At 36.4% G+C, this 17,484-nt stretch overlaps 1 pseudogene; it reads right to left on the reverse strand.

The window, feature by feature from the left end:
• Positions 1-10,611: 10,611 nt before the first annotated feature.
• The window catches only part of LOC111911567 (protein argonaute PNH1-like), a 34,669-nt pseudogene continuing 27,796 nt past the window's right edge, over positions 10,612-17,484 (reverse strand).

The raw sequence follows: 17,484 nt of genomic DNA on the forward strand, positions 1-17,484 counted from the left end.
CTCGTCGAGTAAGGGAAGTACTCGACGTGTCGAGAGAGGATCCAAGGGAGTCAGTGGACACATATAGACTCGCCGAGTCGCCCTAGTGCACTCGCCGAGTCCGGTCAAAGTTGACCGTTAACCTTGTTGACCTTTAGGGTTGAGTTCAGTTGTATTTATGAGTGTATTACTTTGTGTGATTAGGCGGAGCCTAGATCACATTTATTTCGAGACAGATATTTACCAAGATACCCGAGGTGAGTCTTCTCACTATACTTTACCTAGTGTGGTAATAGAATTCAGAGACAGAGTATTATAGATTTATATGCCAGTATGTTTGCATGTTATTATGTGTTGTGATTTGTTGTGATATGTGATATGCATGATTCAGAGTTACAGAGTTGGGACTTTCGGGTCCCTAGAGTTAGGGCCAGAGAGCCCACAGAGAGTTGGGGATGGAGGGCCCCACTGAGACACATTGACCAGAGGGTCAATAGAGTTACAACCTCGAGTGGCTATTATGTGATTAGTGTGGTATTTTGGGAAACTCACTAAGCTTATGCTTACAGTGTTCAGTGTTATGTGTTTCAGGTACCAGTGATGACCGCGGGAAGGCGTCGGCTTGATTCGTACACACATATGGGATTGGATGTATTTTGATCTTGGGAGACATTTGTGATTTGAAAACTTGATGTTATGACATTTTGTGAATGAATGGTTTAATTAAAAATGCGTTTTCGAAAGTGAAAAATTGTTTTAATTTTTATGGTGTTACACCATATTAGGCTGTTGCGTTCACTCTAATCGAGAGCTATCTTACTCTTCTCATATTGAGTTTAGAGTTTTCTGCTAGGTCCTACTTTTATAGTAGAGGTACATTTTCTTCTTAAACCACCTCCATCATTTTTCTCCATTACACTTCATCTCACTCATGTAACCCTTGAGACTATTAGCACTTACCACTGAGGTTTTTGGTTACACAAAAATTTGTGTTTATTATCTTAGTCTCGTGTCACTACGTACTAAGTGAAACCCACAATTCAATACACTTAATGCATTGACGGTGAACAATTACTATGTTCAAGATTTCACCATTGAAATCTCTTTTTATTTTGAGAGATCCTTTTGAAAATGTCTATTACCAAGACTTTTCTTCCCTAAGGATGCAGTTATATTTCTTTTTGAGATTTCTCAGTTTCAACAAGCTACTAAATACATATCAAACCTACTTGTTCAACAGGCCACATTGGTCTCATAAGTACTTCATTCGCTTTTAGTCTTATATCGAGTACCGAAATTTGAATTGAAGAGCAAGCCACCCTTACATGCCTCATATCTAAAAGATGCCTTTCATTGCTTCTTCAAAATTCTTTGATCGTATTTTAACAGGAAACCACATAGACACTTTGAAGTCTCTCTTGACTTGAAAGGAAGAGATTCATGCCCGAGATCTACTGTTTCATGTCTTACTTGACATCACAATATCCAATAAAGTTCGATTTATTTCTGTTTCATTCACACTCTATGCATGAAAATCTTTGATTTTCCAAAACTCTGGTTCTATTTTATATATGAGCTAATTTTTATAGCTTGGGTTCTAAAAAGCATTATGATGATTTTCAATCGATATAATAAGAATGACAACGGTTCATGTAAATTATGTGGGTGACGTTTCAGAAAGCACAATGGATGAGTCAGCTATTATCCAATCATTTCGTCGATTTGAAAAAGGTACTTTCTATGGAAAGGCGCGTAAAAAGTGCAACGTCTTTTCTCTCTCTTGCGTCATCATCGGGGTTGCCAACTCTCTACTCCCCATCGCATCAGGAAACGTTTCCCAAAAGGACGAGATTTTAGCCGGATCTTTCTCTCTCCTACTCTCACGTATAAAAGGGTTTCTCACGATTAACTTTACTCTTTTACCACTCACAAATCTTCTAAAAGAAAAAGGTGATTTCTTTAACTGTTCATCATCTTCTACTCAAGCTTCATCAATTGCGGGATCGTCTTCTGTTCAAGATACCTTTGTTCACTCCAACCTTCTGACCATTAAGCCACAATAAAACCTCATCATTGACCTTACACCATTCGTCTATGAACCCTACATGTTGTTCGTGGTAGAATGTCTCAAATACTCTCCACTTATCGATGCTCTTACAAAGGTGGAAGTGGTTCCCATGACTTGCCTCTCGCACATCTATTCAACTGCTTACTATGACAAGGTTGCTAAGAGGATTCACTTTGACATTCACAACAAGAAGACCTCGATTTCCAAGAATCGCTTATGTGCCCTACTTGGTCTTGCTCACGAACCCACTCTAGTAAACCCTGACTCCATCACTACTGGTCAACTGTTCTCGATGTTCTACCAAATGAGGTACACTGAAACCCTAACCACTGTTACGAAATTCAAGAAGTCTTGCCTTCCCCCACAATGGAACTGTCTCTTTACTCTCTTATTCAAGGGCCTCTCAGAGCGTAGCACTGGATCAGATGGAGCAAGCAAGTCATTTATGACTATGCTTTATGGGTTATACAATGGTGTAAATCTGGACTTTGGGGCGGTCATATAGCAACAACTTGTTCAGAGTTTATAATCTTCTTCTCACCATTCTCAGATTTCATGTGGCAGGTACTGGTCAATTATCACAAAGTGGGCAATGGATCGTCTTCATGTTCCAATCATGGCAGACTCCCTTCTGTCATCGATCACAACATTTCACACAACGAAGATTATCGTCACAGATCCTTCCAAGTTTTTCTTCATTGGATCGATTCCAAAAGCTATGTATGCTTGTGTATCTAAGGCAAGTAACGTCATTCAAGAATACAAGAAGCTTCCTTCTTCAGGTCCAAGGGAACTCACTCTTACTATGATTCGATCCATAGAGGAAGCAGACAAGCCTGCAAAGAGGGGAAAGAAACCAGAAAAACAAAAGGATGTGAGAGTCATTAAACCAGCTAAGGGGCAAACCCCAAAGAAGAAAAAGTCAAACAAACTGCTCCTTCACATCCTAAGCAGAAGAAGCTGAAAAAGCCAGCCCAGAGACTTATTCTTCAATCCTCTAGTGATTCAGATTCTGAGTATGTTCCTCCTGGCAACAAACCCCCTACTCCTACAGAATCAGAGAGCAAAAGCTCTGACGAGGAGGCTTCGGCTCGTGGTGGTACTCCACCTAGATCACCCACACCTAAGGTACCTGTTCGCTCCCCAGTTCCTTCTTCTCCACCTGCTTCTATTCCAATTTCCTTACCAACAACCTTCCCAGTTATCACATCCCCACCTACCTCTACCATTCCTATTCCCACTCCTCTCTTTTCTGAAGCAACCAAAACAACCACCACTGGAGTTCAAACCAACGTATCTGATACGAGGGTTCGGTCTTCAGTCCTGGAAACAACCAAACCATTATCTCCCACACTTTCAACCGAAACCAACATTGTCCTTGGTGGAGAAGACATGGAATTTGATTCCATATACTACAGCCCTTATCATGTTCAAAGTGATGAAGATGATGATGCTCCTCTTACCAAAAAGCATCTCAAGGAGCTGAATGCCAAAATTGACACTCCCATGGCCTCTTCTACCTCTCACAATCCCAATTCTGAATCTGCTATTCAGAAAATGCTTGACTCCTTTGTCAAAGCACATGAGGCTTCCATTTCTCGTGCCACAGCAGCTATTACCGCTTCAACCAAAGTGTGTACCGACGCGACCAAAAAAGTCGATAATATAATTCAAAATGCTAACATTTTTCTTGAGTCCTTACAGGGAGCAGCTGAGTTGAACGCTTCTAAAGTGACCAACTCAATAACCAAGCTCGAAGAAGCATTTGCCGCTGAGAAGCAAAATTTTGTCAATCTTCACCAAGATATTCAAAAGGACAATGTTGCTCTTCTTTCCTCTCTCAATGAGCGTTTCACCAAGCTTCAAGATGATCTAGCCATGGAGAACTCACTCATGGATGAGCTTGCTCGCAAGACCACTCAACTCAAGACCAAAAATCTCCAACTTTCTTAGGCGAACAACGAGGTCAGTCAGCTTCGCTCTGAAAGGGCTGTCGTCAAAAGTTGTGTCTCCGACATCCACACTATTCTCTTGAGTGTTTTGGAGGTTCATGAACCTATTCTGACTATTTCCGTTAGACGCCATCTTGCTGACAAATTCCGTCCTGCCCTTGGGATGTTGAGTCGCATTGAAGGTGTTTTAGAGGCGATGGTACCTCCAAAACAAGGGGGAGAAGGACTCACATCTAAGTCTCAACCTCCTCCTAAATCTCAACCTCCTCCCACTTCCCAACCAGAACAACAGAAGACTGAGCATGCTTTAGGTTCGGGTCCTAAGGATAAAGGCAAAGTTCCAATAATAGATGACAGTGATGAGGAAGAGGAAACAATTGCTGATGCTTTGAAGCGAAAGGCAAGGGAAATGGAAATCGATCTCAATGCCAAAATTGTAAAAGAAGCTGAAGAAAGAGAAAGGAGATTAAAGGAGGCTCTGGATCTCCTAGAAAACAAGAAAACCCTTTTCCCCTTCTAGACGTTGGAGAAGCTGCTCAAAGAAGCCATTGACTCTCCTAGCACGCATTGGCTTGAGCCAATAGTGTCTTTGGACTGAGAAAGCATAACGGACTCTCAATTTGATATGCCTATCACCTGAAAGGCGTTTGTCTTTCACTACTTTCTTCCCATTGCAGAAGTCCCACATCCAGACCCGAAGGTTGATCGTGAGCTCATTGACTACTACTTGGAGTTCGCTCAACCACAATATATCACTTGGAGCGCTCAGAAAATCATCAAAGTTCGGTTCCTTAAGCCTCAAGCAGCAGGAAAGTTTATCAACGTTAAGTTCAAAGCCACCAGAGGTTCGACTTTGTCTAAGCATACCTTCTCTCTTGCTGATCTGCCCAATCTTAATCCTCATGATTGGATTCTCCTGCACAATATTCTACTCTCCAAACCAGTTGAGTATGAGCCAATTATTGATCATCTTAAAAGATTGTTAGTCTGCTACGTTCTGGAGGTAGCTAAGATGGATCAAGAGGTCGCTTCGGTTCTCAGGAAGAAGCCCACTTTTTTGCCAGTTGGTTCTGCAAGTGATGTCAACAAGATGAAGATGGGAAAGATTGATCCAGTCTTAAACTCTGTGATGTTCACCAAACAGGATGGTAAGAAATGCCTGTTCGCTTTGATAGATAACCATCTCTTTACTACTTCGTGCTTGGAGTATGTTTTGGGGATTATTCACAGATGCAAGCAGAACAGTGAAAGCGACAAGAAGTACTTCATTGATATGATAAGATGGTATATCCACTTTCGCCATGCTCTTCTTGCAGTAATTCCTTGTTTGTTCAAAGTAGTGAAAGGTCTTGCCCTAACTGACGCAAAGGGAGAGATTGTTGGGATTATGATGTTGCATCTTAGGCTCGTTCCTTTTAGCCTAGTTTTGTAGCCGGTTTGGGCATGTCCAACCGTGCTTTATTTTATTCTAGGGTTTTAGTATTTAAGGTGCATGCAAGCATCCTTAGTAAGTAACACTTTAATTATTTTCTTATCATAGTATTGTAAACCCTAGTTCACCTCTACAGTGGAAGTTCTTTATCGAGCTCTGCTGAGGCGTGACTACGTTTGAATCATAAGTTTCATATTGATTCTATATTGTGTTCTTTGTCGTGTTTTGATTGAATAGTTTGTTCTTTATTAATATACATGTGACAAATCTAATCGATCTAGAGATTTATTCTCATCAATAGGAAAACACGTATATAAATTGTGATAAGTATAATTTATGAGTCAATCCACTCTTTCTATCGTACAAAGTTATAAATGAAAATTGTTATTTTTATTTACTAAAAGGTTTTTCATAAATTACTAGTGAACTTATTGTTAGAGAATCATCTGTGAGACAACGGCTTTCTTTAGTATTAAACGAAAGTCCATCACTTATAGTCAGAGTCTCTTGTAGGGAGAGCGTGAGTTTGTGTATAGATCTATACGGGACAGACAATCCCATGCCCTGACTGTTAGCTACAGTTGGAATGAAAGTTCAGGGGTGACGAATGTCATTAACAGTATGAATATCCGTTATCTTAGCATAGTTATAGGAACTCGCACGTTGAAATAATGACTCATAAACGTAGTAATACTCAACTCAATCAAGCTCGGGGGATAATAACTATATGATCACTTAGTATTTACATCGGGGTTTTATATGGTTTTCATTTAATAGATAGTGAGATGTGTGATTTCAGCTTCATTTCTTGTTCCTTGTTTGGTTGTGGACATGGTAGAATCACCCAATCGACTGTCGGTTCAAGTCTTAGTCATATATAACTTGTAGGGACTGGGTAATCATGATAGGGTATTATCAACACATTCATAATTCAGTATAGATACAACTACATCTAGTTTTACTTAATAATAAAACTACAAGTTATCAAACTAAGTATGACATAATTACTTACATTCATGGTCTTGGTTCATATAAGACTACACCTCAATTTTAGAAAAATATAGGATTTTCCTGGTTCAAATATATTCATTTTGTACAATAACGATTTACAACATCATTCTTAAGAAAATATCGGATTTTTTTGAAAACAAATGCGGACTTTTCAAATGACATTCATTTACACAAATAATATATTGTGAACTCACCAACTTAAATGTTGACACTTTTTCTTTGAAATAACTTGTATTCTTAGGGAATCGCTAAGCCAGGTTAGCAACTACTTTTGAAGACTTACGCTCAGACGTTAGTTTAATCTTTTGGATATCATATTGTAATTGACTTTTGCAAACATGTAATACTACAATCATGTAAACTTTTCAATTATGTATATCATGGTTGTGTGTACTTTCTTTACTATTCAATGGTTATGATATTGTACATGACGTCCTCCGCCCCCAAATGTTTCCGTCGTTCTAGTTTGGGGATGTGACAGATTCGTATCAGAGCATTGTTTATAGTGAACTAAGTATATCAAAACCATTTTTGATATACAACTATAAACACAACTGGGCAAAAACACTCTGATTAAGAGTTATACTTTTTAAAATAGAATTTTTACAAATGTATACATTCATACATTACATAACAGGGTCAGTATCATAATAAAACCAACATATAAGTATTTCAGATGAGTTGTGCACTACAGGTATGCCTTGGGACATGTAATTGGGACTGGGATAAATATAGCATGATCAACTATATTTGTCCGAGAGCCAACCAACATATGCCAGGGGATAGTTACAGTGGACAACAAGTCTAAAACTTACCAAACTTATAAACCTTAGAATCAAACATAACATTTAGAATACTATAGGAGTATTTTAAGTACAATAAGATAAATTATGTGAAAACTAAAAGACCCTTGCTGGCAGGTCTATAATTGCGGAGTGTATGCTCCAAGGTTATATATAAATTTCATAGACTTAGAAGTAGTGATCTTTGCTCTGCTACCTATTCCTTTTTTGGTTGTGGTTTTAGAGTAGGATCACTTAATCCAAAGTCTATTTAATCTAAATTATATACAACTGGTATACACTGCATAATTATAGGAGGAACCAATAAGGATCACCATAAAAACTATTAATATTCTCTAGACATTCCCATTCTCGCACGACAACATAGTTAGATATAACCACTCCACTACATCAACCGACAGAAGAGTCGAGGAAGATCAAAAAGAAATTCATGAGGAGAATTCCGAGAAGGAAACAGAAGAGGATCAAAGAAATAGAGAACACTACTAGAAAAACAACCTTTTACGACGCTCATTGCGCGTCGTAAAAGGCTCAGACGACACGCAAATGCGCGTTAAGGAAGGCCCTGTCATAAAGAGAGACGACGCGCTTTTGCGTTTCGTCTCTAGACGACGCGCGTTTACGACTCGCAATGCGTATCAAGGAAGGCCCTGTCATAAAGGAAGACGACACGCATTCGTGTGTCGTAACCTTACGACGCGCGTGTTGATGACACGCAATGCGTATCAAGAAAACCCCTGTCAAGAAAGGCCATGTCATAAATGAAGATGACACACATTTTTGCGTATCATAATTTTAAATGTTTAAAAAAAAATTATTTATAGATTTACTTATTTTCAAATTAAATTTGTATTTAATGTTTCATAAGAGAAAATAAAATATCATATACAAAAAATAGAATCCATTGCATAAATTTAATGTCATACAATTCTATTTCGTACAATATATAAATTTGCATCTAATCTACTATGTACATTAAGTTCCAACTAACTAAAGTTGCATCTTGCCTTTCATAATTCTTTAAGACTAATGCTCCAAACAGCTAATTATATGGATAAGCAATTGTACATTGGCCCATCTCACTTAATAATGACTTAGCCAAATTCAACTCCAAGTCTTTACTGCACCTTGTTGATAATGCTGCAAGATTTAAATCAAATTCAACTCCAAGTCTTTACTCAATAATCAAAATCCCAAGAGCAACATCAATTGTATAGGCAAGTTCATTTTCAAAACAAAACATAGTATTTATAATGATAAGGATGTGGAGGGTATACTGTAAAAACTCAGACATGGCTATAATGGAGATAACAGGGATAGATATATATACCTTAAACAAATTAGCTTCCAGATCAGATTGAGAGCTGCAAAAAAACTAATATATGTAAAGGTAGTATTTGGAGGATGTAATATGATGGCATACACATCCAGAAGGCTATTATCTATGAGCTTGACCAACACCAAGGGCATTATTGGTAGAAATAATGTTACTATTTGCAGGGTTGATAAGGATAATGTCTCCTCACTTTGTTCATGTACTGAAGCTCCCTGTTGAATATATTATGTTTTTCTATGCATATGGGAACATGGGGAGGCGTCCTATGGGGGTAGATTTATCATTCGACATACCGGTGACTGAACTGGAGGTGAAGACAAAGCATTTTCATGAAATTTTTTGTTCATATGAATTCCTTCTACATAGGACAATTAAGCCAACTAAATTGACTTAGTTGACATGGTTTCTAATTGAAACTAGTTTCTAGATGATGAATGGAATATAAATTCAAGTAGGGTTTTGAAGTTTGAACAACATATATGTTGTTACCTTAACGAGGTCAGGTGGACCAATGATAACAAGATCTTCAAGTGCTTCTACTTTGTCTAGTGATAAGGTGTTGTATAACATATCAACATCCTCAAACTTATCAAAATCCTCCTGCAGATGAAATGGTTTGTGGTGGTTTTAGATGCTTTGTGAAAAGTGAAAACAACAAGAATCTTTTATCATGAATTTGACAAGGTGGCATAGAGGAGAGAACCTCAAAGAAACTATTGAGAAAATGTGAAAGGGAAAAAAGTATATGATGACCTGATTTCGTTCAACATAGTCATCAATGAAGTCCTTAACATCATTGACTTGTTCCTCCAAAAATAGGAGGCATACCAAGAAGGGTGACGCTTCCTTGTTGTAGTTGTTGGAATCTGGTGCTATTTCAGTTCTTCCACGGAATTGTCCCTATTAAAAAAAAAGTATTTTAGTTAATGTAGATACAATGTATAGTATAGCAATATATATATCATAACCCTTCATGTTGAGTTTGGAAGGAACTACCAGGTCTCCACTGAATGCCAGGAACACCAGAAGGTGAAAAGACTCTTGTGCCCATGCCACCCTCACCACCATTTCCATTATCACCATCAGTACTTTTGACACCACTTTATGGCAACATCATTCTGCTACTCAAAGATGAAACAGGAGGATGCTGCTGAACCACTCTCTCATCTGTCCCTAACATAGGCCTCTTAGCCATTTCAGAAGCTTGACCAACACCAAGGGCATTATTGGTAGAAATAATGTTACTATTCGTAGGGTTGATAAGGACAGTAACTGAAGATTGACTTGTCAAACTGGTCAAACTTCCCCTCCCGAGATTCCTTAATACAGATTCACTAAGGGCAGGAGATGATTTACGAACATGGAATCCTCCGACTTCTTCTTCCTTGTTTATAGGTGATGAAGGGATGGAGGAGACTAAGACTGAATTCTCTAAAATGCCCCTCACTGGACTTGGACTTGGACTTGGAGGGACTGAAAAATGAAACAAAGTAAATGAATATCTCACCATTTTCCCATAGTATAAATAACTAATTCTAGGGCTAAACACAACAAAGTACAAGGATTTAATAGAAAGAGATGAAATAGGATGTTATAATACACGTGTAAAAGAAAGTATGCTGTTGTTTCTTGCATTTAACAATAAATAACAAGTGCAATAAAAAGTAAAAAGTAACCATGTGTAGCTCCAAGGGAAGGAGTACTCCTTCGCAAAACTGTAGGTCAAGTTGGCTTCCACAACAATAAAGTTGTGAGTCACTTCATTACTATTGTTCTTTCTGATTTAAAAAAAAAAACACATCAAATCTGGATCGTAAAGTTTAAAAACAATATTAAACTCCAAATTTTATAAATACTTAACAAGTATAAGTAAAAAACAGAGGATTGATTACCTTATTGTGGGTTGCAGAACCACCGTATTGAAGTGGTAAAGTGTCACCCATTTTTTCATAAACTTTCATTAAATTCTGTGCTAAATTGGAATCAAGCTCAATAACTGTGGTGTCATTGTATCCCATGGTATAAGTTTCTTACGTGTAACAAATATTATTTGTTAAAGATTGAATTTCATCAGCATTCAGCAGTGAAATTGTTCCCATAGAACAAGATAATGAGCAGGTCTGCTAGTTCCTTGTAGAGAAATAAGAATGTAGTTTTATTAATTTCATTATTATGGCATCCTACTCTTATTAAATGATTGTTTAATTATCATACTTGGATTCCTGCATGACTGCAATGGTAGAAGTCGAACTCAACTGGATGACAAATCTTTGTGTCCACAACCGTACCTACAAATCACCACGTATAGTAACCTACCTTTATATATATTTTTTGGGATTTAAGATGATGATAAATATGAAATATTTTTTGAAAATGAAAAAGATACCGGGTAATATGTTTCTACTTTTGTCGGTGCATTTTCGGTCGTTGTGGTTGTTTGGAAAGAGGCGCGTGTGATGGCGTTTTTGGACAACAATGAATGTGACTGGAGGTTGGTAATTAGGTTCAAGAGAAGCACAAGCCTACAGAATGTTGAAAAATATGATTTTAAATAATAGAAATTTCTGATTAATCATTTGAAGCAAATACAAATAATAGGTATCTTAGAATTATTTATAAACCAACCTTACGAATTGCATCGAGCTCATAGAGTAGGACCTGATAGAACTGTCCATCACATATACCATCTCTGTAAATAAAAAACAAAGTGAGGATTGGATATTTTTTTTTTTTAAAATTGCACAAGTTGGAATTATATATATATATATATATATATATATATATATATATATATATATATATATATATATATATATATATATATATATATATACCTGTAAAATATGATCCTCATTGGTTTTTTCCTTGTATTTTCTAATATCTGAGTTACTGCATTACCCAACCTATGAACATCCATAAAAACACATATTTTCTTTTAACCCACCCCAAAAAAATGAAACAAGGTAGGACAGGGACTTGCTTTAGACCTCTCGTCTGTGCAAAAGACATAAATGCCCCTCATATCAAACACAATAAGTAATATGCACCTAATCATGCCTCCATTGACTTTTCCACGTTGAGGATCTTGCCAGGTTTTATACAAGTCCTGGATAAGTTCTTGCTTGTGAGGTTGAGCACTAACTAGCCCTACATATTTTGTAACTTCTCGCTAGTCTTGAGAGGAAACAACCTTTTTTTATAAAAATAGTTGTAAGAAAAATTACAATATTATATGCAAATTGAGCAACATGTGTTTGATCCCAACAGTCTATATAAATAAAATCTTGAGCGAAGAATAAGTTGTCTTTTTATGTAAATAAAATCTAATTAAAAAATTGTGAGATACTATCAAGTATTAAGGTTTTATTAATTTTCTATATTATATTTAAATGTGCGTATAAGATAATATGCGTTCTAGCCACTGCATAATTTAATTAAAAAACAATCAAAAAAACAAAACTATATTTGGCTAGTATATCACTCGGTCACTAAGTCTTAAATAAAGAAAATATAATTTTTATGAATGTAATAGTAATAAGAACTTTTTACTAACTTGGAATCCGAGTGTGACAAGATCTTTTTCAGATGATCCAACAACTGAAGAAACACCCCTCTATGTCTGAAATCCATCTCATAGACGCCACCGGGTCCTGGGTCCCATCAAACTCCGGCGGTTTGTGTTGCTGAACTCTTGGAACAGCAACGCATCACCACCCTACGGCCTCGCGGCAGCAATAGCTACGGTGGCCGCTGCAACAACAGCCTCAGAAAGAGCAGCATAACGTTCATCAACGTGGTCTTAATAGACCCGAACATCTCTGGTATCTCTGCCCTGATGGCCGCAGCCACCTCCTCATGGATGATCCGACGGATCTCCTCATCACTGGCCCCACTGCTCTCAGGTATAAGACGTGTCCTCACCATGATCTACCTCTGAAATACAACATACGATAAATTAGAATCCATTCGAGCATACTGACACTTGACAACTCATCCCTCCTTGATCCTTGGCATTCCAAAGATTCTTACTTGAACTGTACACCGCCCCGGTGCTTTCAGTAGTACGGGCCCAATACTACTGTCCGCACCGTATCAGTATACACCCCAAGTCCTCCTCTTCGGATCCCAAGTTCCAAGTACTCTGTTATGCACAATCCACTATCTAACAGATCTCTCATAAGCTCCTCGCTGCTACCTACTCACTCTCATGCATCTCATAGCAGCTCACCTCTCCCTAGACTAAGGCATCACAAATCAGGTCACTCTAGTCCTAATAGGAGTACCTAGCCTACTCTAGCATGAGAATACATCATATCAATATCATAACACATATCATGAGGGTATCTTGGGAAATCACCGTTTGGGCGCGGACTGATCGTACACACGATTCTGCTCTGCGTTTTTCAAAAAATCTTTTACTCTTTTTCAAAATACTTCTCAAATCCTCAGTTTGAGTTCAAATACGCCCGAAGGTGTACTCGAATCCCTCAAACCAAGGCTCTGATACCAACTTGTAACACCATAAATTTCAAAACAATTTTTCGCATTTTATAAAAGCATAATTCATTTAATATTCATAAAAACATCAATGTTTGAAACTCAATCCATGACATATAAAAATCCCAAGATCTCATAACATAAAAATCCCGTGTGTGTACTGATCAAGCTGGCGCCTTCCCACGGTCATCACTAGTACCTGAAACAAATAACACCAAACACTGTAAGCACAAAGCTTAGTGAGTTCCCCGAAATACCACACATAGCACATATTAGCCACTCGAGGCTATAACTCTGTGGGTCCGTGGACCCTACTCTGTGAACCCTCTGGTTCTAACTCTGTAAACCTTCCGGTTCCAACTCTATAAACATGCACATCATAAATCACATAGAAATAATGCAGTACAACACATAACATACATACAACATACAAATACTTTGTTACATAACTCTGATTACCTAATCAAGGTAAAGTATAGTGAGAATACTCACCTCGGGTATCTCGGTAAATATCTGTCTCGGAACAAATGTGATCTAGCCTTCTCCTAATCACACAAAGTAACACACCCATGAATACACTGAACTCAACCCTATAGGTCAGCATGGTCAATGGTCAACTTTAACCGGACTCGGCGAGTGCACTAGAGCGACTCGGCGAGTCTATGCGTGTCCACTGACTCCCTTGGATCCTCTCTAGAGACGTCGAGTACTTCCCTAACTCGACGAGTTCCACCTGGCATGAATCGCAGGGCCACCACGACTCAACTCGTCGAGTCTCAAGAACAACTCGACGAGATCCGGCTTGACTCACCCCCCCACCCTTGACTCTCCCTGACTCACTGGGTCATCCCCCAACCCGGCGAGTCTACTCGCTGAACAATTTACGTGAAACCCAAACCCTACTCGCCGAGTCTCAAGAACAACTCGGCGAGTTCATGCCATGCACAAACTCTATTGACCTTCTGAGGTCAGATCTGTTTCCCCAAACCATAGATCTGGCCTTCCCAAGCATGAATGTCACATAAAGTTCGAAACTTGATGCTTGTATAACCACAACAAGGCATCAAAAGGAGATTTGGTCCCAAAAATGACAACCTAGGTCCAATAACTCCATACTAACCCAAAAAGCTTCAAGGGTTAAGGTCTCTGGACCTCTTTAAGTCCAGATCCAAGGCACAAACTCGAAGAGGGACCATTTGCTCCACATAATCACTCTCCAAAGGGGTTAGCAAAACCCTAACTCTAAAGATCAACCCTAAAACTGAAGGAGGTTCGAACTATTACCTCAAAATGAAGTCTCTGGACTCTGGATCTGCTTGAATCTCACCTCCTCCTTGCTCTTGTCACCTTCTTCTTGCTAAACAAAGGATACAAAGATCCAAAAGTGAGTTCTTCTCTCTCAAAGCGATTTAGCTCTCTTAGGTTTCTCTCAAGGGACTGGTAGCCGCAATAGGAGGCTATAAGTGCCCTTAAATAGGCTCCAAACCCGGGAAATTAAGGTTTCATTAAACAACGTGGACTTGTCGAGTCCACTTTTGGACTCGTCGAGTCCAGACGCGAACCCGTGTCCATAACCACGATCATACTCGGCGAGTTTGAGCTCCAACTCGCCGAGTCTCCTCACAAATCACCAAAAAAATACAAGAATAAATAACACCTGGGAATCTGGGGTGTTACAATATGAGTAGAGTTTTCGACTCTAATTTTCCAATAAAAAAATGTTTATGTCACAAAATCCACTTGATATGCATGGATAATTGAAAAAAAAAATGCAACGAACCTTTTTCGCTTTTTTTACGATTTGTGGCTTTGTGCTTCATAGGTTACCTTTTTTATGGATTATGGTACACCCTAGTATGTGACTAATTTACACTTGGCCTTCGATAAAATCACACTCTTAACACATAATCAATTCTTTTATCATTTGTCTTTCCTATTACTGCCACCTGACTTTTAAGACATGCAAACAATTTCAAGTCAGTTAACATCCAAATCATGTTATAAAGTAATATAATTTAGAAGTATTATCCATCCAAATCATTGATATGATTTGTATATTGTGAAAAAATACCATGTGTAGATATAACATTTAATTGTAGTACTTAATAACTTTTTATAAATAAAAAAATAGAGAATAAAAGCCTATTAAAACCCATAGAGTAAAATTATCTCTCAGAAGGTGCACGATCACCCAAAACTTGACAATTCCTAAAGCTCAAGAATCCTCTTGTACTCCACCCATACACACATACATTGAAAAAAAAATAGACGATTTAAACAGCAAGAGTAAGGTTTCTGAGACAAAAGAACAAAAGGAAATTAAAGAAATATGCATGTAGATGAAGAACAAAATCGATAATTACGTCAAAAATTAAACTTTACAAACTTCAACATGTCGATTCCAAATGAAAAGTAAAAGGAACAGAAGGAAAAAGAAAACAGAGGAGATTTGGAATCTGATATATACAAGAAAAAAACACTTGAAATGAAAGGACGAAAGGTACCTGTTCCTAAGGGAACATCAAATTAATATAAACTAGTGATGGGTCCCATGCTCCCCATGGATTGGAAGGGTTTTGTGTTTTTTTCACTTTCACTGATTTTATAGTGTTCTTTTTTGTTTCGGTAGATTTTCACTATATACTTATATTTTTAAATCCACACTACCAGCACATATAAATAGAATAAATTCCATCACAAGGCTCAATATATTGATTCTAGTCATTCAAAACCATGTAAACAGAAAACAACACTAATGAAAAAATTACCCCTCCACAACCTCATACGAGTTGGTCTATTGCAACTTTATTTTGAGAGATAAACTTGATATTTCTTAGGCTTTTAACTTTAAATTGCTTCATCTCCAATGGGATGTCAATAGGGAATTCAATAAGCAAAAAAGATGATGTGATGTTAAATCTAATAAACTCAACATTGCAAGTTAAGTTAAATGAACGAGTTTAAACCTCATTCAACACGAAAGTTTTTCAACTCAACGGTGGTATATGATTTTGCATTTTTTACCCAATTTAATATAACCAATTCTATAGAAATTTAACATTTTTTTTATCATAAACGGACTATAATATTCTTTTTTGTTATATACTATAATTATAATTTATTTCATTTTATGCTCAATAATTTAATTTATTAATTTATTATATTTTTCTTATTATTATTATTATTATCATTATTATTATTATTATTATTATTATTGAAAGATATATCAAATTGCATTGATGATATACTAAAATTATTCAAAGTTGCGCCAAAACTAATGCAAAGTTCTTGCAAATACCAAATAAATAAGAACAAACATAAAAGCTAGCATTTATGTTTATAATCAATTTAACATAAACCAATCATGATTTAGAAAAGAATCTTCATTGATGATATACTAAAATTAAATCTATATAACATTTAACTTTTTATAAATTATATTGCATAACTTTATTTGAATAAATGAAATACTTGTCAATATTTAATGCAATAGAAAAAGCGGTATATTGGTTGTCAATATATGTTTAAATTAGATAACATTATTATGCAAGGAACGTCGAATTAAAATGCTTATAAATATATAAATATCATAACTATATGAGACGAGGAAAGTCGTTCAACTAATAAAACAAAAAATGATGTTTACAAAGAGATCTTTCAATGATTATATATTCATCGTTTTCAATGTATTTTCTACACATTTCAATAATACCAATAATCATATACTTTTTTATAATCATTCTACAATATCTATAAACGATTATATATATTTTTTTATGCGTTTCTCGCGTTTAACGCGGGCTATAATCTAGTATAATTATAAAAGTTAAATACTAACAAAACCACAACTAATATTCATACGAGTTGGTCTATTGCAACTTTATTTTGAGAGATAAACTTGATATTTCTTAGGCTTTTAACTTTAAATTGCTTCATCTCCAATGGGATGTCAATAGGGAATTCAATAAGCAAAAAAGATGATGTGATGTTAAATCTAATAAACTCAACATTGCAAGTTAAGTTAAATAATCAAGATCAGATAAGAAGGAAATTTATATATATATATATATATATATATATATATATATATATATATATATATATATATATATATATATATTATTTTAAAATGAAAACATATTATTTATTATAATCCAATATATTGACCTAGTGGTAGAGAGTGACTCTCTCATTTGAGATCATCAGTTAAAGTCTCACGACATAGATGGTTATAGTTAGGAGTAGATTACTTTGTCGTTTCAACATATATATATATATATATATATATATATATATATATATATATATATATATATATATATATATATATATATATATATATATTAATAAAACATTCCCAAATATGCTTTATTAAATCATGTTGAAGAGTGTAACGTATTACATTA

This window comes from Lactuca sativa, chromosome 5 (assembly GCF_002870075.4).
Source record: "Lactuca sativa cultivar Salinas chromosome 5, Lsat_Salinas_v11, whole genome shotgun sequence".
NCBI classification, from domain to species: domain Eukaryota; kingdom Viridiplantae; phylum Streptophyta; class Magnoliopsida; order Asterales; family Asteraceae; genus Lactuca; species Lactuca sativa.